General features: G+C 33.7%; 1 protein-coding gene and 2 pseudogenes across 2 annotated transcripts in view; 1 reads left to right on the top strand and 2 right to left on the bottom strand.

Annotated features, from left to right (window-relative positions):
- The window catches only part of LOC143531540 (putative aldo-keto reductase 5), a 207,848-nt gene that overhangs the window by 12,828 nt on the left and 173,637 nt on the right, over positions 1-21,383 (bottom strand). The gene's annotated exons all lie outside the window — the stretch shown is intronic.
- Positions 13,260-15,726, top strand: LOC143531534 (adenosylhomocysteinase-like; annotated as a pseudogene). Its single transcript, XR_013135035.1, has 2 exons — positions 13,260-14,190; positions 14,958-15,726. The product of XR_013135035.1 is annotated as an adenosylhomocysteinase-like (transcript).
- Positions 16,570-16,900, bottom strand: LOC143531544 (protein RALF-like 24 pseudogene; annotated as a pseudogene).

Genomic DNA, 21,383 nt, shown 5'->3' with positions numbered 1-21,383 from the left:
CATGAAAATGTATATGGTTATGAAAATCAGGTACATTCACTAAATTAAGAATGTAAGCACAAGAGTGTACATAAGTATTATGTTGTTATGGTAAAACCGAAGTAGTTAGTGATTGTATGTGTGCATGTTTTATTGTGTACTCTCCAATCAAATAAATTGTTGTGGGTTTAAATATTATTTGTGTATGCAGGTTTGGTGGTTATCTTTCAAAAAGTTGGTGAGTTTATGTTGTTAAGCTCATATTTTATTTTTTCCTTCTTAAATTAAAACTCATATCTAGGTATGTTTTGTCAATAAAGCTTAATATAAATGATAAAGATGTCCAACAAAATGTAGGACATGTAACATGTAATTTCCAATTTGACATATACAATGTTTGTTGTATTAATGGCGACGACTTATATAATTAGAAAAAGACTTACGGATGTGAAGAGGTAGGTCCCAGCAGAGCCCAGTTGGACCCGCAATTGAATAGGGACGTCTGCGCAATAACCAACTGCTCCAGCAGGGCCCACCATGCTCAGAGAACCTTACGCGCAGTACGCCAGCTGTACCCGCAGGGAAAGCCTCCCAATGGCGAAGTACCCCGCCTGTTCCCGCAGCTGCGGATACAAGCCATCAGGGAAGGCTACCCGCACTAACAGCAAGGCTACACGCACAAGGCATTCGCTACTTCAGTAGTCACATGAAGGAATGAGCAAGGCGGGAATACTCCCGCCTAAATGAGCCAGTCCGTATGCTTCTGGAAGGTCTTTCGTACTATACCTACTAAGGTATGGGCGGAACAGACAATTTGACCAGAGCAGCCCATGAACCAATCACAGGGTGACAGCTCACCGACAACAATACGAGGAGGAGCACCCTCTAGTACTGTTTGTCACTATTAGCCGCTGCCTACTCACCAACCCTTACGATGGGACGTGCGCAGCCTACAGTTGGTGGAACAGTGCGTAGCCGGCAGTAAAGGAACAGTATACAGCCGACCTTTACTGTTGGCCGTAGCCTATCCACCAACCAGCATGGCCTGTGCGTAGTCCACTGTTGGTAGAACAGGAATACTATTCAGCCGGCTGTACCTTCTAGGAAACCTACATTCGGCTATAAATACTCCAACACCTTGGAATGGTAAGGACATCATCTGATATCTCAATCTTATCTAGCAATCTCTTAATATACACTTATATTCAGAGCAATCTAGTCTGATTCTCACGCCGGAGGGTGGTCACAAGGAGGAACCCCCCCCTTCTCAGTGACGAGCTTACGGTGTCTGTTTTGCAGGTCCCCTGAAGAACAACCTTCTCTGCTGGACCTCATCCTCGTGGGAAACATTACTTAACCCCCAGATTATCTATAATTTGCCCGTGGGTTCACTTAGTGTTTCTTCAGGATGCATAGTTATTGTCACTTATTGATATTGTGTATATTATGAGAGATATACATAATATTAGACAACATTTATAAAGACATTACTTATTATTGGAATTATTGTAACATGGTGTAAAATTTTACCATTATAGTAATAAGAATAAAAACGAAAACAATCCGTAAAATAAAAAAAACAATATAATAATACAAGAGACCGAGTGATTAGACAAGACTTTGTTTTTGAAGCCTACTCACACCTTGTCAACTTTTCTTCTACTAAAATGGCACAACCTACGTGACACTTTTTAAACCAATATTCTATACAGTGTTTTAAAAACCGGTTCAAACCGGCCGGTTGAATCGGTTAAACCGGATTTCGCACAGCAGGACGGTATTTTAAGTCCGGCATTTTTGACCGGTTAGCTAGAACATCTTACCAACGGTTTTTGTCTAAAATACCGGTTTTTACCGGCAAACCGGTTTTAAGTCCAAGAAAATTTTTATATTTACGGCTCATATTTTTTCAAAATTACTTTTAACCCAACAATTAACATTCAAACGTGTAAACTTTAGGACTATTTATTTATAATTGAGTGCTTTTGCATTATTTTTTTTAATATGGATTAACTTTTAGATTATTTTTTGTTATAGGAATAGTTTAGTTTTTGGTTATTTTTGGATTGAAGTTACATTTATCGAAAACTATAAGGTAAACTTTTTAACCAGTTGAACCTCCCGGTATAACTCAGTTCAACCGGTTATACCATTTTTTAGCCCAATCCGGTACAAATAAATACCGGTTTTTAAAACATTGATTCTATATTAACGTGACAATTCTGATTCACTATACATACATACATACATTTGCTTATGTTCAAGTACCCATTCTGAATCAGATTCTTTCACTAAAACAGAAATCAACCAGCCCTTTTCTTTTATAAAGAGAAACTTAAACAGCCATCTTATAAACTTGTAATAAATATGTTATCCAGACAATTATGTAAAACAGTACGTGTTGGCCCTACAGGTTAAAACAAAATGAATAAAGACTTCCCTAAATAGTACACCTAACTTCTTGCTTATTATTTACTTTTTTACCTCATACATTATTCGATACATTTAATCCATTTCTAATACTACCATATCCAAAGGACCAAAGGGTTAGTAGGACGGGTGTAATATGACTTTTATCATTAATGCAAATGGCCATTGACATGTTACTATCATTCTAGCACCGCTGGTTCTACCTTTTAGTTGAACTTCGCATGGTTTTCATTTTTGTATTTTAATAAGATGGTTTTTCAAAAATGAAAAAAAGTTTGAGAATTACCTGATTTATAGTCTTACGAAAAAAAAAGTGACAATTCGAGATTAATTAGCTATCAAAAGACTGATATATTAATCTCAAATACATAATATTTGAGACTAATTTATCATCTAATAATATTAGAGACCGACTTTTATGAAACTAATATTGTTAGTGAGTAGTGACTGATAACCAACTGACATCTTATTTGAGACTAATTTTCATCTTTAAATTTTTTAGTTTTACAAGGTTTTAGAGAGAAATTTATCAGTGATTGAATTTTAGTTACAAATTTGTATAGGAGTTATAAGATTTGAATGGAAATTTATTGGCGGCTAAACTTCAATCCCATAAATATAATGAAAAATGTCTCAAACGTAAGGCGACTATTATATGATCTCTAATTTGAAAGGAACATATTAGAAACTGAAAATCAGTTCTTAATTTTCTCCAAACAAATCTATAATTAGGGACTAATATTCGGTCTTATGTGCGTCTTGTATATGAATGGGTCAAGTGCTAATTTTCAGTCTTCAAGTATTTGACGCAAATTCTACCATTCAGAAAAACTAAGCTACCTTTTTCGAAACTAATATTTAGTCTCCAAACAGTTTGGCAGATGACAAAGTAAGAACTGACTTTCACGCTCCAATAGTTGACAAACATTATGTTGTTTCGAGGAAATATGCCACCACTCTAATGAAAAATGCATGCACAATATAAGGTTTTGGAGCAAAATTTATTGACGGTTGAATTTTGGTCCCAAATATGTCATCACTGTGATTAAAAATGATGCAACTATAGTGACGACTAATCTTCGGTTCAAATATGTCATCACTGTGTCACAAAATAGTTTTCCTTTTCTTTTTGTATATAAGATATATTTGTGAAGTGAATTTATGATATATTTGTGAAGTGAATCTTGAGATAAATATGTGAACATAAGTTTGTTAATTTAGAATGAGAAATAAATACACATCTATCATCAATTATTAAAATGTTTTATATAAATAAGAATAATAATTCTTTAACTTATTATTAAGTCACTATGTATTACTCATATTCGTATACGAATGTAAAATGGGTTGACCCGAAACATAAACCGAACACGACATGAATCTAAATGGGTCGACACGAATAAATATATGGGTTGGGTTAGGGTTGAAGAATCTCAACACGCTAACCCGAAACCTATCAATCCGTCAACCTGACACGATTGACACCCCATCTATGTTGCCTATTTGTTTCAAAATCAAGAGTTTGAGTACTACAATGCAGATTTTGTAGTTAGAGCAGGTTGAAAGACCAAGATCGAATTAATATAACTAATCAAAACAAAAACGTATTGTAGTTATATCAATTCGATCTCGGTCTTTCAACCTACTCTAAATACAAAATCCGCATAATAAGACAGTATAATGAGAATTTAGATATGAAAAATAAGAAAGTATAATATAAGAAGACAAAATAATGATATTCATCATTTACATTTGCACGGATTTTTAGTGGTTATTATTTACCTTTATAAATGCCTAAAAAACTTGTTTAAAAACCCTATCAAATTTTGTCTTTTGTTCTTAATCCAGTTAACCTTTCTAGTTAAATAAGATGCACATTACGTTAATTTTGTACATTTATACATTTATTTAATAAATAAAAATAAAAACATAAATGTATTTTAGAATATAAACTCTCTCTCTTCGTTCAATCTCAATCTACTCCTCTCAACCACCACCAAAAATATATATTATCATATAAACTCCCTCTCTTCTCTTTCTATTCTTCAATCTCAATTTACCCCCACAATTACCAACCAAAAAACCAACAACACCTACTACAAACTACAAAATGACACCACCACATGCTTCCACTACTACTTGACCTAGCCACCCGTTTGAAGATGAGTGGTTCGGTGATGATTCGAAACAAGTAGTAGGTAAGCCTTGATTCATGCCCCGTAGGTTTTCCTTGTCATCTTTCTCTCTCTGTTCTTCAAGGTTTCTATCTCTAAACATCAAGAGTCCATGACTGTCGTGTATGATTACACGGGGTGGTGGATCTGCAACTCTTTATCTTGACGTAGAAAGAGAAACACGGAGAGAGAGACAAAATCAGGCCATCGGTTTTTCCACCATGAGTACTTTTAATGGTGGCGTATTGGTTGTTATAGTAATTGTCAGTGGTGGTTACTGTCCGGTTATCTCTTTGGCTAGCTATTTCTGTCGGCGTTGCCTCTTTGGTGGTTATCGGGGTCGATTTCAGATTGGTCGGCCGAGTGGGTGGGTCAAATTGGACAAATAGAAACTTCCACTTCTAATAACCATAAATGTAATTTCATGACAAAAATAAATGTTTAGTTCTCACCGTCATATTCTGGTGCCAAATAACCAGAATACCTTGCGAATTTCGACTCTAACTGAATTCTCCCCACAACTTGTTTTTGTAATCAGACCAAAATCAGCGATTTTGGCTCTCATATCATCACCAAGAAAAATATTAGACGAACTTAAGTTCCTGTTAGTGACACTCGCGCACCGCGAAAGTATGTAAATATTCGATTCCTTTAGCAACATCTAAAGAAATTGTAAGCCTTTGGGTCCAGCTAGGAGGTTGCCAAACCTACATGCTTTTTCCATTCAAATAAATGCCGACTCAATGTCCCTTGAGACATATATTCATACACTAGTAGTATCTCACTTTTAGTGTCACAGTGACCAAGAAAATGCACAGCATGTCTATGCTTAATTCTGGTTTGAACTCCTTTCACACCGGGTGCCATTCTTTTCATCGCGATGGTTCTATCTTCAAGTTCCCCTTTGTATGTGTGGCACCAAGCCCCAAAATATTACTCTCACTAAAATTCTCGGTGGCCTGTTGAAGAATTACAAATGGAAACAATACATTTCCCACATCATAATCCTCCATGTCAACGATTTCTGGACCTCCCGCTTATAGATTTTCATCCGCTTCTTGATTTTGAGCCACTAGTACCCCTCCCGGATTCTCATTCGCTTCTAATTTTTGAGCCACTACTACACCTCCCATCTTCTGGATTCTCATTCGCTTCTAGATTTTGAGCCACTAGTACACCTCCCGCTTCAGGATTCTCATTCGCTTCTAGATTTTGAGCCACTGGTCCCATTACTGGATTAGGATTAACATAAACATAACACATGTGGAACAAATACAACCCTACCAGGCAAACCAAAAATGCACCAACACAAATACCAACAATCACCAATATGTTCATTGAAGATTTACCAGCCACAGCCAACAAACGACACTTTGATGTAGAAACTTGACATGATGTGGGAAATGAGGAATATGGCCAGAAAGGTTATTGTATGACATAACAAACAGTTGAAGATCTATCAATTTGGTTAGGGAAACCGGAATTGAACCGATAAGGTTAACATTGCTAGCTTCAACTAATTGAAGATTGAAGCACTGAGAGAGATCTTTCGGGAGTGTCCACGACGATAAATGTGGATTATCGGAAATGTTGAACTGCTGGAGCGTTTTGACACCGGGAAATGGTGGTGGTGCTGAGGAGGAGAAGGCGGTGACACGCCATTTGATTAGAGTAGGGTGACGAGAAATTAGGGAAGTATGGTTTTGCCAACTAAGCCCTAAGCTCTTTATATAGTGGTATGGTCTTGATTTTTACAATGTTTTTCAAAATATTATTATATTGTAATAAGTAAATGAATCCTCCGTGACATTATCTTGTTTCCTTTCAAGTAACAACATTTCGATGACATATATTATTATTATTATTATTATTATCATTATTATATTATTTGTCTGCAACATAATTTATTATTGTAAATAGTTAAATTTTGTTTTGAAAGACATTACACGATATAATATATCAAAATTAAGCTAAGGTTGCTGTGAACAATACTTTTTGAACAAAATTTACACGACCTAACTAGCTTGTTCGGGTCGGAATAACCAGGTTCAGACAATTTGGAATAGCTAGTTGTGGTTAGGGTTTCTCTTGGGATGGGATAACATTCACAAGTAGCCATTTTTACCTTAAGGTTTTTAACTAAAGTTTGTTACAACGTGAAGGAGTTACAAATTAAGATGGTGGTAGTGATAAGCAGATATAATTGCGGGATTGTTGGTCGTGGACGGGGATGGATAATTAACTAATTGATATGCCCCGCAAGCTAACGTATACGTATGGACGTGACCCACCATACACTTAATTAGTGTTAATCTCTTGAAAGTTTAAAGTATAGAAATTTGTCGTGGTTATGTGTCTTTTGGCATATATCATATGAAGTGTGCGCATCCTGGAGGCTTCAATATATCGACAAAAGTGTTATGCCTACAAAAATGTTTGATTGAATTTAATGTCAAGACATACGATATTTGTTGAAGGTATCTCATGAAAATGTGGATGCTTTTGAAAATCACGTGCATTCACTCTAAAGGAGTTACAAAGGAGCTCACTAAAGAATGTAAGCACAAGAATCTACATAAGTACTATGTCATGGAAAAAAACCAAAGTGGTTAGTGATTTTATATTTCTATGCGTAGTTGTTTAATTGATGTACTCTCTAATCAAATAAATTGTTCCGGGTTAAAATGTTTGTGTATACACGCCGGTTTGGTGGTTATCTTTCAAGTAATAGCTAGGTTTGGTCAATTTTGGTTGTTAAGTTCAAATTTTCTTTTTTAAAGCCTTTAAAAATTTAACTCATGTCTAAGTATTAATTGTCGATAAAGTATGATATAAATGATATTAAATCTTACGAGATTATGTGTACTTAATGATATTATTTATATTTTGTTATAACGATATATACCTAATATTAAACAACATTTATAAAGATACTTCATATTGTTGTAAAATGGTGTAATATATAATTTACTATTATAGTACTATTAAAGAAGAAAAAGTAGAGAAAACAATCTGTAAAATCAGAAAAACAATGTATATAATAATGCAAGAGACTGATCGAGTGATTAGACAAAGACTTTGTAGCTATATATCAGCACCTTTATACGTACATATGTATTCGTTTATCTATTTATGATCTAAATACGTTAACCCTATACTTTTAATTAAGAACTTGAAGTTAAATAACTATCTTATAAACTTGTAACAATTATGCATCAAGATAATTATGTAAAATACGTGAGTGCTCTAACATGGCCGCCTCTAATTATTTGAAAAGGTGATATAAAGTCGTATCTTTGGGAGATAAATATCTTTTACTTTAAATTAAATACAACTATTTCTATAATTTTCTCATAAACGTAGTTATCTTTTTTCCTTTTCTGTTTAACCAGTTCAAACTCAAAGGTATTAAAGTCTAATCTAAGTTCGCATCAATGTGTAAATTATTTAGAATATAAATCACAATAAACTAGTAATAAACTCAAAGGTATTAAAAGCTGTTACGAACCTTGTTCGTTAATCAAATGGTCCAAAGAAAATAGATAAAACCAGAATAGAAATATAGAAAGATCAGATAGTTTTCATATTTTCATTCATAATCCTTTTCAATACCATCGGTTGTTGTTATATAGTCTTACATGAACAACTAAATTGAAATAAACAAATGCACTAACCTACTTTTAGGGATTATAACTAACTAGTGCATAAACTAAAACAAAACGTGCATAAAATAAACTGCAATAAATAACAAATAAACAACTAATTGATATCATGGTGCTTAGTTTAGAAACCTTCGCCTGTCCATTCGTATATTTTTTCCAACATGATCAGGATACTATCAAATAGAGACGATCGACTAACAAGAAGCTAGAGAGTTCTAAGACCAAATCCAATGCTAAGACTGCATGTACTCGTAGCATAATGGAGCACTATATATATCTCACAGAATTCATAGAAATTTCATTGATATCATAAGTTCATAGCCGTTTAAGGCACGGATCGATTAACCGGCCACATTATAAGAAAATAACCACAACGATGAAGCGAAAAGTTTCTCATGCTTTATATGCTCGTGGTTTATGATTACACGGGACTGTCCGGAGTCAGTAACCAAAGGAGGGATGCATTCGAAACGGATATATCGCTTCTATTTCATTCTTCTCTTTTAGTTTCTCAGCAATAGAAGATTTAGAGGCGGCCATGTTATTAATTAAGCCACACAATATGTTTATTTTCAAATTGCAATATAAAAGAGGGGTTGAAAAGTACCCAAAGTCTGAATACAAGCTCCTTCATTCAAACACATTAACCAAAGTCTAGTTACTTATGAATCGGTGACTTGAACTATAAGGGTCAAATAATGAGTCAAAAAAATTAGCTAAAAGGAAGTGGGAAAATGCATGCAAGAAAATCCCATGTACGTTGTTGTTGTTGTTGTCGTTGTCGTTGTCGTTGTCGTCGTTGTTGTAATCATTCTTAAAAGGTTAATTATTGGAACTTAACAATTAACATAATTGATTCATAGAGTGAAAAGACTTGTCAGAGACTGAGAATGGCATAAGTTTTCAGAAAATAGAATTCTAAGCCATTAACTAATTAAAGAAATTAAGTCATCATAAGAATTAAGAACACATGAATTTCAGCACAAAGCCCTTAAGTATAATTTAAGACTTTTTCACGTGATGATCTCCAGTTCACATTACATGAAGATGTTAATCAAATGAACTAACACTTTTTCACGCAAACTTATCAAGTATAGTTTACTTCTATAACGACGTAACGTACAATGTTCTTGTATATTGTTTAAGTATTTCCGTGTTTAGAAAGGTTTGAGCATGATGAGCATGCAGTTGACAATCATATGATTGATGTAATCTATGAACCAACCCTAATGCAACAATGTGTGTGTAACTAGTGTCACCATTCTAGTTTCTAGTTTGCAAAAATATGCATGTCTGTAATTGGTGACTAAAATGATGATTTCCCAAGATGGTCCAAATGCTTGTTGTACGATTAAGGCTATAGTGTTTTGACTTGGTTGGAGTTTTTGTTCGTAGAAGGGTTAATAATGTCATCTATCTTTAAAAACCGACTTGCTCTAATTAGAAGCAGTTTGGTTATTCAGTTTTGAAATTGGGTTAGTTCAGTTTTTTGGTTAATAACTGAAAACGTAAGGAAAACACGATTTGGGTTGGATTTTTATAATTTAGTTGAATCCAGTTAACAAGAACGCGAAAAAGTTGAATGAGTTTCATCAAAACTCTTAGCTTAGGTTTATGGACATTTTAATCGCTCATTCTATAACATACTAATATTGTGGTGTTTTGTTTATTTGACCAAGTCTACATAATCATTTCATACGTATTTATAGTAAAAATCAGATATAGATCAAGAAAGTAAATATAATACACAATCTTATGATTCAATAAATGAGAATATTATGAACGTAGAGATAAGTACGGATGTTTAGGGGCAGCAAGTGAACAATTTAGGTCAATGCAGGTGGACTCTTTTGTGAGTGTGGGCCCTTTAAAGTCCCATTGTATATTTGTATTTGAATTTTGCAATTAGAAAAAAAGGTTAAATAGTAAATAGTGTAACAATTTTTTTTATCTGAATAACTTTATAAGAGATTATATTAAACATTTAGTTGTTTCCTTCTTGTATTAGAACTTAGAAGTTAGAAGTATAGTATATTCGGGTGGATGGAGTGGGGCTCGGGCAAAACACAACTATTATGCATTCTTAGATGGTCTTACGCCTAAGTCGACGACTCGTTCGATTTTCAAAACATCGACCCTAACTCTCTAACAAGAATATATATATATATATATAGGATGGTTCAAGGGAGAAATGATATTATTGCAAGAAATGCAAGAAATAAATATGGACCACTAGTTTTATTTTAAGTTTTCAATGCTTAAAGCTAAATAAAGAAAGTATTAATCATTTTTTTTCTTCAATTAATATAACTAATAAACCATAATACTTATCTACTTAATTAATATAACTAATTAAATTATTATAATTGGAAAATATTAAGAATTCATTTATTTTTATAACTTATTTTTTGTGTCTTGAATTTTTATCCTACACAAGTATAATTTATTCATACATTAAAATTTCTTTCTATCCAAATCTAATTTCTTCCAACTCAATATATTAATATCCATCAAAACATACTTACATTATAATGAATAATACCAAAAAACTATTTTACATGTGTTTGCATTAAAAATCAACAAAAAAACTTACAACCTACACAAAAACGTATAATCTACACTTGTTCTAAGAATAAGACAACATATAACCTCCACACAAAAAACATGTAACATACACACAAAATTTATCATCAATGAAATACACATGCACACGAAAACATATAACCTACAAAATTTATAATTTAGTTGAATCCAGTTGTATTAATTGGAGAGAAAGAGTGCATTGATTGTTTCATTTATATCCTTTTTATTTATTTTTAAAATTTTAAAACTTAAAATAAAACTAGTGGCTCATATTTATTTTTCTCATTTTTTTGCAATAATTTGATTTCTTTCTTGAACTTAAACCTAAAGTTCAAGAAAGAAAATCAAATTATTGCAAAAAATGAGAGAAATGATTATGAGCCACAAGTTTAATTTTAGGTTTTAAAATTTTTAAAAAAATAAAAAAGATATAAATGAAACAATCAGTGCACTCTCTCTCTCCAATTAATACAATTAATATAACCATAATAAATATCTATAATTTATATATCCAACTAATTTAACTATAATAATTAAAAAGATAAAAACACTACTTTAGTTTTATTTTTTATTTACGTATTCCTCATTTTATTCAACGTAAATACAATTTATTCATATAATACTATTTATTTATATTAAAAAAATAATTTCCACTTAATATATTAGCATATATCAACGTATTTAATTTCAATAAATATACAACATACACAAAATTATATAACCTACACTTGTTTTAAGCAATAAAAACGTACAACATACAAAAAGCTTATAACTTACATATGTAATTCGACATCAACAATTATATAAACTATACAAAGATACACATACCGTACACATGCGTAGGTCATATGTTTTTTTGTATGTAAGCTATATGTTTTCTTATTCTTAGAACAAGTGTAGGTTGAAGAAATTGGTTTTGAAAAGAAATTAATGTATGAATAAATTGTATTTGTGTAAGATAAAATTTTCGTGTGTAGGTTATATGCTTTTTGTGTGTAGGTTATATGTTATTGTGTGCGTGTGTATTTTATTGATGATGAATTTTGTGTGTAGGATAAATATTTTTCGTGTGTAGGTTATACGCTGTCTTATTCTTATACATTTTTGTGTAGGTTGTATGTTTTTTATTGATATCTAATTAATGCAAACACATGTAAAATTATTTTTTGGTATTATTCATCATAATGTAAGTATGTGTTGATAGATATTAATATATTGAGTTGAAAGAAATTAGTTTTGGATAGAAAGAAATTTTAATGTATGAATAAATTATACTTGTGTGGAATAAAAATTAAAGAAACAAAAAGTAAGTTATAAAAATAAATGAGTTCTTAATATTTTCTAATTATAATAATTTAATAAGTTATATTAATTAAATAAATAAGTATTATGGTTTATTAATTATATTAATTGAAGAAAGAGAATAATTAATAGTTTCTTTATTTAGCTTTTAGCATTTAAAACTTAAAACAAAACTAGTGGTCCATATTCATTTCTTACATTTCTTGCAATAATATTATTTATCTCTTGAACCATCCCATATATATATATATATATATATATATATATATATATATATATATATATATATATATATATATACCAATTGATAAATGGAGAGATCGATCCTATTCTAACGAATTGCACTCTCTAACATTGACACTCATGCATGTTTTTAAACTTTTTTATTGAGCTATGAACAATTAGATGGAGATGCACTGATTTAAACATAAGTTACTTGTTACAAACATGCACAATAGTATCTTCATTACTGGAATGATAATCCTGTTGAGTTGGCAAACTAAATCATTGAATCAGACCACCACCCGTATATTTAATCATATTAAATTAATCGGCAACAACTCGAAATCTTTATGTTTGTATAGCGCAAATACGTCCTACTTGATTAAACGAGTTAAATAAATCAATCCAAACCGCAATATCTTTATTAATCAAGATTATATCTAAGGATGAAAATGAACCGAGCCGCTCGTGAGGTACTTGAGATCGGATTGATAAAATACTCAAAACCAACAGAGCCGTATTAAAGTTCGAGCCCCAAATAAAGCTCGTATAGTTATCAAGCAGCGAAAGGAGGTTCTTCGATTCGTAACAAACTTAGTTTATTTATAGGTTTTAACTTTAATATGTCAATTTTACACTACATAACCGAATCCGAGCCAAGCTTTGGCTAGGTAATGCACTTGCTCGAGTCGACATCTGACTCATTTAAGGTCTTTCTTAACATATATTAAATAATAAAAAGTAATTCATAAATAACAAACAAACCGAACTCAAATTTTATAGTAAAAGCTTGAATCAAACTAACCTTGAATTCGAGCTCCATAACGAGCTTATGCTTGGCTCAATTCATTTACACCTGTAATTTGTATGCTTCATAATTTCAACAAAGTAGATTTGAATAAAATGTAATTGAAAGAAAAAAAAGAAAAGAAACATGTTTTTGCATATGACTACGTGGATACAATAATCCCCATATCCTACCTCTACGTAATTCACAAACCAATATATTTATAAAAAACAAAATATCCAAATCCAACAAATCTTGACCGTCCATTCTCACACCTTTAAACCTATTTATACCCCAACACTCCCTCCATTCAATTTGTGCCTAACCATATTAATCAACCATGTCTCTCACCGTCGAGAAAACCTCAACCGGCCGGGAGTACAAGGTCAATGACATGTCCTTAGCCGACTTCGGCCGACTCGAACTCGAGTTGGCCGAAGTAGAAATGCCCGGTTTGATGTCATGCAGGACAGAATTCGGTCCCTCGCAGCCCTTCAAGGGTGCGAGGATCACCGGGTCCCTCCACATGACAATCCAAACCGGTGTCCTCATCGAAACCCTCATCGCCTTGGGCGCTGAGGTTCGATGGTGTTCCTGCAACATTTTCTCCACTCAGGACCATGCAGCTGCAGCCATTGCACGTGACTCAGCGGCAGTGTTTGCATGGAAGGGGGAAACGTTGCAGGAATACTGGTGGTGCACCGAGAGGGCCCTGGACTGGGGCCCTGCCGGTGGACCTGATCTGATAGTTGACGATGGCGGTGACGCGACGCTTTTGATCCATGAAGGAGTGAAAGCGGAGGAGGAGTTTGCGAAAAATGGGAAGTTACCGGATCCTGGTTCGACTGATAACCCGGAGTTCCAGATCGTGTTGTCGATTATTAAAGACGGGTTAGCAAATGACCCGAAGAAGTACCATAAGATGAAAGATAGGTTGGTTGGTGTGTCTGAGGAAACTACCACCGGTGTTAAGAGGTTGTACCAGATGCAGGCTAATGGTACATTGTTGTTTCCTGCTATTAATGTTAATGACTCAGTCACCAAGACTAAGGTATGACTAATATTACAAATCACATAATTGTTCTTACTTGTTAATTTAGCTAAATAATTTGTAGGAGCCTAGATTTTGGATGAATCCTCAAATATTATGTAACTTTTTAGGTGTAGATCTAGCTTTAAATGCTAAGATCTATGGCTGCAAACGAGCATAACCGCTCGCGAGGACTCATGATCAAATGGATCTTAGCTCGAAACAAGCTGAGCTTTTTGAGCAAGAGCCTTAAATAAAGTTTGTTTAGTTACTGAGCTTGGGCTTGAGCCTAGCATGGGAAGCTCGTTTAGGCTTATCGAGCTTAAACTTGCCTTGTGTTCATTTAAGTTTTACCTCTTTGGACTTCTATGCATTAATTTGATAGCCGAGCTTAAACTCTTTTAAGGTTCTTCTCAAGATAAATAAAAATAAAAAGTGTATATAAATTAACTAATAATAATAAATGAGCTGAGCTTTAGCTCGTTTAAGTACTTCACGAGCTCGACCCGAGCTTAAGGTCGTTTTTGTTTTTTCACAAAATATATAAAAATAACTTAAAGATAAAAATGTATAAAAATTGATTAATGAATAATAAACGAGCCAAGCCCGAGCTTAAGAAAATGACTATGGATCAGAGCTCGAGATCAAGCCTAGCTAGTTGAGGCCTGGCTCAGCTTGTTTACATAATTACACCTCTACTCATATTTAACTATTGCAGCAGGATAATGATACTGATATGAAATAATGAACTAGTTTATCTGAAATCTGAACATTTGTTATTATAACAGTTTGACAACTTGTATGGATGCCGTCACTCACTCCCGGATGGATTGATGAGAGCCACTGATGTTATGATAGCCGGGAAAGTTGCCGTAGTCTGCGGTTATGGTGACGTTGGCAAGGGCTGTGCAGCCGCCATGAAACAAGCGGGGTGCGCGTGTCATAGTCACCGAAATCGATCCCATTTGCGCTCTTCAAGCGCTAATGGAAGGTCTCCAAGTTCTAACCTTAGAGGATGTACTGTCAGAAGCCGACATCATTGTAACCACGACGGGTAACAAAGACATAATCATGGTTGACCACATGAAAAAAATGAAAAACAACGCGATTGTATGCAACATTGGTCATTTCGACAATGAGATCGACATGCTCGGGTTGGAAACATACCCGGGTGTGAAAAGAATAAATATTAAGCCTCAAACTGATAGGTGGGTGTTCCCCGAAACCAATAGTGGGATCATTGTGTTAGCGGAGGGTCGGCTCATGAACTTGGGTTGTGCCACGGGTCACCCGAGTTTTGTTATGTCGTGCTCGTTTACTAATCAAGTGATAGCGCAGCTCGAGCTGTGGAACGAGAAGTCGAGTGGGAAGTATAAGAAGGAGGTTTATGTTTTGCCTAAACATCTTGATGAGAAAGTGGCTGCACTTCATCTTGGGAAGCTTGGAGCCAAGCTAACTAAGCTGACCCGGGACCAAGCCGAGTACATTAACGTGCCAGTCGAGGGTCCGTACAAGCCGGCTCAATATAGGTATTGAGCATATAAGAAGAGTTAAGGTGTTGGTAGTTGGGAATGGTGGTTGGAGAGAATTGATGAGTTTGAATAAGGGTGGAGTATGAAGGTGGTGTATAATATTATTGCAGTTGTAATCTTTAGTTAAACTGTGTTTTATGTTTCATTGATATAATCTAATGGAAAAAAAAATATTTGAGCCAATTTTGTATAGACTTGTGTTTCATTGATAAACTATGAGTCGAACCGGTTTGGGGCGGGGCCCGCACACATTTTAACCGTTTTTCCAAATGGTGGTTACGAGCACATATATTTCTATTGATAAAAGCTATTTTGCATTAGACTATCAACATGTTCACAAGTCGCATTAAGACCATCGACACATTTGTGATGGTCAAGGGACCCATTGCAGACCGTCTTAGCAAACTAGCGTTTAAGATTTTCTTAAACATAAAAGGTCGAAATGACACAAATAAAAGTTAAACCTTAGTAAAAGAAATTGGGAATTGTGGATGCACATAAGTACTAAACCGAATCAGTCTCTTTGAACCAATAACCGAGCATAGATACATAACTACATACTCAAGCTAAACCCATGAACCTGCATAGACCAAACTGATCTAACCATCAAGCCCTATTTTGTACATATTGTTAATGTTATACTACACCCTAAAATAATAATAACCAATACATATTTTAAATTACTCCCCTAATCAAAATTCAAGATTTAGTTTCATATAACCATTCCACATATTCAAATATATAGGTAAACATTAACTAGTACAAAATAGATCAAATTTGCTAGAACTAATATGAAACATCAAAATTCATAGGATTTATAAGCAAGATGAGTAGATGATATACATCAACATTCCAAATATTAATTGAACATCATGTGTTAATAGCATCTCTAGCACAAAATGTAATAATTTGACAGCCTCTGTTGTAAGGATTTGCCACACCACTCTGTCTACAATTGTAATATGAAGCACCAGGTGTACCACAAGGTACACCATCCCTCTTTAAAGTCTCATAACTTATATACCTTTTACCCATCAACAACACTCTCCTACTGCTTTCAGACTCCATCATATTCTCATCTTCTGACTCAAGATCATATTTTTTAGTGAATTAAGGTTTAAACTTGAAACCCCAGATGAGATTTTGATCTGGGTGTGCATAAAGATTGAAGAAAATAGTAGAAACATGATGGGGTTCATTTGGATAGTGATGGCAATTGGGTTGGAAGGTGCTGTGCAATTGGTGCATTTTTGATAGGATGTAATTAATGAGAGGGTGGTGATTGAATGAATGTCATGACATCTCACCTACAATATTAATTAAAAAATGTCCCAACTCATGTGTCCCACATTACACCCTTGTTGGTCATAAAAATAGTTACACTTCAATAATGTAATCACTGTCATGTGAACTCTCTTGACAGTGATTACAAGAGAGTTATTGAATCAAGTAGGCATATCAATTAAATTATATAAAAAGTTAATCAAAGGTGATCTACTAATCTAACTAGTACAGTGACGGATTTAGAAACTAGTAAATTAAGAGAGTTAGAAAAGTTAATCAAAGTCATTGAATCAAGTAGACATATCAATTAGTATTTGAGAGTAATTATATAAAGGCCAAAATAATAGTCTTACAAGCCTTTGGGGCTGTTTGGCTTGTTCTGAATCATTAAGTGCTGAATGAATAAGATGTCTGAATGGTTAAGAGACTCTGAACCAGTAAGATCTGAACAAGTTAAAGTCTGTTTGGTTGGACATCTGAATAGCTGTACAAAATGACTGTCTTACCCCTCTGAACTATTTTGTGCTTAATGAATTGTATTTGTTTGGTTAAAACTTTGAATGATATATAGTTATAGTAAGAAATGATCATGAACTAGCATGGAGCCCTTTTTATGGTCATATTTTATAGTAGCATTCCAAATGCGTTTATGGACGAAAGTGGTCTAATTGAACTATTAGCTTAGGAGTGTTGCAATATGGAAGTTAAATTGCCGCCATATTATTTTGCAGCTCGTTAAAAAACAAATGCCCGTGAAACCTACCTACTCTTTCCACAGCACTCGCTTAAAACCTGGACAATCGAAAGACCGGAAAAAGACATGGGCAACCATAACACAAGTTCCGATGTAAACTACAAAATTTAAGCATCCACACAAACCATATTTCCTATTTAAAATGCAAATGCACAAAGATTGACACAAACAAAGTAACTACAATATCCATATTCCCATTAAACCAAAGTTACATGGTAATCAAGATACACATCTTAAAAACATGATAACCAAATTCCAGCCACCAAATTTCAGCCCCCAAAAATGCCCTAGGTATATAATAAACACAAGTTGCCCCAAAAGGAAAGGAATGTTTTACATGTGACTTCATATTATCAAGCTCGTCAGCTGACCACCCTACAGTTTTCTCCACGACATCACCAAAAATAGAAATCCAAGCTCCACCACTTGCATATGAAATCTTTGCAGGCACATTACTATGATATTAAAATATCATAATTAATAATCTTCAAATTAATCAAAGTTTCACACACCTCAAATTACACTCAGGTTGAGTTTTTTGTTGCATGATTGACACAAGTAACAAGAACCAACTTCATCAATAACTTTCTTGTTGCAAAATTTGAGGTATAAATATGTTGATTATATAACATTTGATGCATAATATGATGTTTTAATTACTTCGTACAAATAACTAGTTTTTATTCCCGCGTGTTACACGGGATATGTTCAAACGGGCCAGTAGTCACAATCATGCCAATATCTATATATTGTATGCCTCAAGCCTTCTTGCCATGTTCAGAACTAGGGATGCCAAATTGGATCCATCATGCACAAGTTTTTGGGAATATATATAATCCAACTCTAATATACATAAGGATCAAATTGATAAATATTTACCTCTTCTGCTATAAATTGAGGTGCGATCCCATTAACCCGCCCAATTACTTCCTGCTATAATTTGTTTATGTTCGTTAACGTGCGTTCGTTTATGTCGTCTAGATTCATTCCTGATATCATTTTATCGGAACCTTTGAGCATGATCCATGTATTAGTCGGGTAGTTATTAAGAAAAAAACTAGTAATAATTAGTTCATCATGTTTAAAAAAACTGGTTATATTGAAAAAAAAAAACTCAAAATGATCTGTTGCATAACTCCATCTTAAAGTTAACTTTATAGATGGCTATCATATTCACAATCATATTAAAGATGTGAACCAAGATCAAGGAAGTGCAGCCATTCACGTCAATCTAAAACTAAAGAAAATAATTAGTTCATCATGTTTGCTCGAGTATATTATATCAGCAAACTATTTATCTCAGTATATAAAAAAAAGTATTTTGATTCTCTTATTACCATTCATGATGATATCACTTGAAATACGTGATATTGGCCGTTAAAAAAACTGAAAAGGGTTAGGCAATATGAAGATGCAAAAGCAAAGCCATGTTCAATCAAAATGATGATTGCGGGCTATAAAGAACCGCTCTCAACAAAAAAAAACACAAAAAGTAATATAAATACTAATGAAATACTCTAAACTTGTATATCAAAAGGGAGTTGGGTATGTACAAGTAACCGAATTGTAAGTGATAATACATACCTTAACAATAGCAACAACAAATGAAGCCAACATTTGTGAATAATCTATCTCCAAACTTTGTTTATCAGTAAAGCAACAAGTGATGACTCCATCCTTCAAATCTAAGTCATAAAATCATAATTAATCACACTGTTTCCATCAATTTGCAAACAAATCGACAAAAAAGCATCCATGGCAAACAAATCGACAAAAAACTACTTTGAATCTATCCTTTTAGTATATATATATATATATACACTCACTCAAACAAACAAATTGCAAGCCCAGGTGATAAAACAAGAAAATCAAGCCCCATAAACTCACATAAAAATCTAACTTAATCAAGATTAACATTTATAAAAAAACCTATCTTTAATCAGTTTATTCAAAACTGAGAAAACCCCGAATAAACAAGAAACTAAACCTAACCCCAGATAATCAAAATCTATTAAACTGAATTAAAACAATAAAAAATTTGATTTAATTAGAAATCAGAAGATGATGAAATCTGAATCAATAATTGAATCGATTGAGCATAAAACAAAAATCGATTGAATCATAATTAGAAATTGAAGCTGGGAATCGATGGAGCAGAAACAGATGTCGTGTTCAAGGTCTGGCGGGGTCCGACGGCAGTGGTGTATGATGATGCATAGGTGAAGAGTGGTGATGAAGAGTGGTGGTGAAGAATGAAGGTGAAGGGTATGAGGGTATATTTGTCCTCTGAATGGTTCAGCGAGTTTTGAACGATGAATGGTTCAGAGGTAAAAGAAATCATTAAGAGGTTTAATGTTAACCAACCAAACATTTCTGTATCTGAGCGACTCAGATCTCTTCCTCTGAATGGCTTCATTCAGAGGTAACCAAACACACCATTTGACTCGCTCCAAAACTAAAGTTGTTGAATGTTTATTAATTATATTAGATTTATGAGCCATATTCATCATTTTTAGGTGAAAAGTTCTATGAAGTTATGCTGATCAAATACATTATTACTTGACAATTCTTTTCAGGCTCAATTATTTCAAACCAACTATAACTGCACGTAAATTCGAAATCCAAACCGTCTTCTAAAACCAGAAAACAAAAACATCAGTTTTAGTTCGGTTAAAGTCCAAAACCGACCGATACACACCTCTACATGAACAATAACAAACACTAAAACTCCCAAACTAAAAAACCTACCACAGATGTACAATTCATATGACAATGTAACAAAGAGTGCTAAGAACATGTTATAAACTCAAAATTCAATCAAACATAAGAATTCCGAAGAACCCTAATTAACACGTTAAGTTAATATGATAATACTATCCACCACTAATAACATTACTAACGATAAGTAGTCAATCCTTCAATTAAATCCAGCAGCTGGTCCGATGGCTTTAGCAATGTAACCAAATGTGTTTGCTAGATACCCTAGCAACCATTCTATATAAGTTTAACGAAACAGCAATACCATCATGAAAGATAAAACTACTTGTAAAGTATAGCTACAAGAGCAGAGGACATTACAAGAAAATCGGCTAACAGAAGAACCACACAAAACAAAATTTAAAGTTGGCATACGGCTATCACAGTTCACTCAATGATGGAATCAATCAGAGTGATTAAGCAGAAGCAGGGACTCTGTGTAGGAGGCCATGTTGAAAGCGAAACCACGAATCCCAACACCAATCATGCTATCTAGGTCGGCTTCATAAACTCTAAGTTCATCACAAACTGCATGCATCGGTTGGCCATTCTTCCTAAATCCAACAAACACCCGTCTTCAGAGATTTAACAACAAACACCCTTTTGATGATTTCGAAAGGAATATTATGGTGGTGGTTGTTGGCGTCGGCCATGAGGAATGTATTGTTGTTAGGGTTGGAACATAAATGTTTTAATGGATCAACTTAAATTTAAATGGAGGCTTAGATGGTGGGTAAATATATATAGTAAATCAATAGTTTATATCATGTTTACTGTCTTGTCACTTTTCTATAGTTGAGACGGTTTAGGGGGTGTTTGGCTTAGCTTTTTTTAATAAGGCTTATAGTTATTTTTAGTTTTTTTTTTTACAAAATAAGTTTAACTTG

This window comes from Bidens hawaiensis, unplaced genomic scaffold (assembly GCF_021521415.1).
Source record: "Bidens hawaiensis isolate Kalapana, Puna unplaced genomic scaffold, B.hawaiensis_p1.1 tig00009190_1, whole genome shotgun sequence".
Classification (NCBI taxonomy): domain Eukaryota; kingdom Viridiplantae; phylum Streptophyta; class Magnoliopsida; order Asterales; family Asteraceae; genus Bidens; species Bidens hawaiensis.
Note: the sequence above shows the minus strand (reverse complement) of the source record. Positions and strands in the feature narration are given on the sequence as shown.